The sequence below is a fragment of the Chanos chanos genome, chromosome 2 (assembly GCF_902362185.1).
Source record: "Chanos chanos chromosome 2, fChaCha1.1, whole genome shotgun sequence".
Classification (NCBI taxonomy): Eukaryota; Metazoa; Chordata; class Actinopteri; order Gonorynchiformes; family Chanidae; genus Chanos; species Chanos chanos.
In genome coordinates, this window is record NC_044496.1 from 33101469 (window position 1) to 33102753 (window position 1285).

The 1285-nt window shown below is 37.7% G+C and overlaps 1 pseudogene; it reads right to left on the reverse strand.

Moving 5' to 3' along the window:
- Positions 1-251: 251 nt before the first annotated feature.
- On the reverse strand, positions 252-925 carry LOC115804761 (extracellular calcium-sensing receptor-like; annotated as a pseudogene).
- Between the last annotated feature and the right edge of the window lie 360 nt (positions 926-1285).

Below are 1285 nucleotides of genomic sequence, written 5' to 3' on the forward strand. Positions count from 1 at the left end.
GACTCTGTAAATGCATTGTTGCAACAATACAAGAATGCAATGACATTAAAAAAAAAAGGTACTTTTGAATACTTCAGTATTTTTGAAAGCAAGTACTCCAGTATTTTAACTCAAGTAAAACTTGAACTGAACAACTTTTACTTGTATTGGAGTAATATTTGACCAGGAGTATCTATACTTTGACTCAAGTTATGGAGTTGTTTACTTTGTCCACCTCTGAAATATACACAAAAGTAAACCAAAACTGAAGGCTAAAATATCTCCACAGATACAGTAAACTTTCCAGGAGAGCTAATATAAGCTGGGATAAAGGTGATCCACACTGCACAGAATATGAGCATACTGAATGTGATGAATTTGGCTTCACTGAAATTATCAGGCAGCTTGCGGGCCAGAAAAGCCAACACAAAACACAGGACAGTCAGGAGTCCTATATAACCCAACACAGCCCAGAAACCTACAGCTGAACCCACATCACATTCTAGAATGATCTTCTCTTTGTAATGCTTCATATTCTTATATGAAAATGGAGGTGATATTTTTAAGCAAAGCACCCAAATAAGAACCTGTATAAGTGTGAAGGCAAGGACACTGAGTCTCTGCTGTGGGGGCCCAAACCATTTCATGACATTACTGCCTAGAAGTTTGGCGCTGAAGCCCATTAACACTACTATTGTTTTCCCCAGAACACAGGAGATGCAGAGGACAAAAGCGATGCCAAAAGCTGTGTGTCGCAACATGCAGGACCACTCAGAGGGCCGACCAATGAATTTAAGTGAACAGAGAAAACATAATTTAAGTGAAAACTCAGCTCTGAGTTGTTGGCTTTGACAACTGGAGTGTCTTTATACAAAATAACGACAACTGACACCAGTACTGTAATACATACAACAAATGAGGGGGAAAAAAAGCAAAAATAGACCATTAATGTTAAAGTGCGATTACAGCATTTCTAATGCTTATCTTGGCTACATCACTGTTACTTTTGCAAAAAACTTCACGTTTAATACTTGATGGTTTCTTTTTCCTATTTTCAACAAAATAGTTGCTGATTGACCGAAATGATCATTTTTCACCAAAATGATCATTATTGCTTAATTTTGGGGTGCTAGTTTGACTCGATAAATATTTTTGATGAGTGCACAACTAAATCATCCACACTGAACCAAAGGTGAGCCTAGTTTATGAATGCTGTGATTACCAAGGCTATGCTGAAAGGTCCAACCACAGATGCTATGCCAATAGTCAGAGAGGCGCTGGACTCCCCGATAAATAATAATAATAA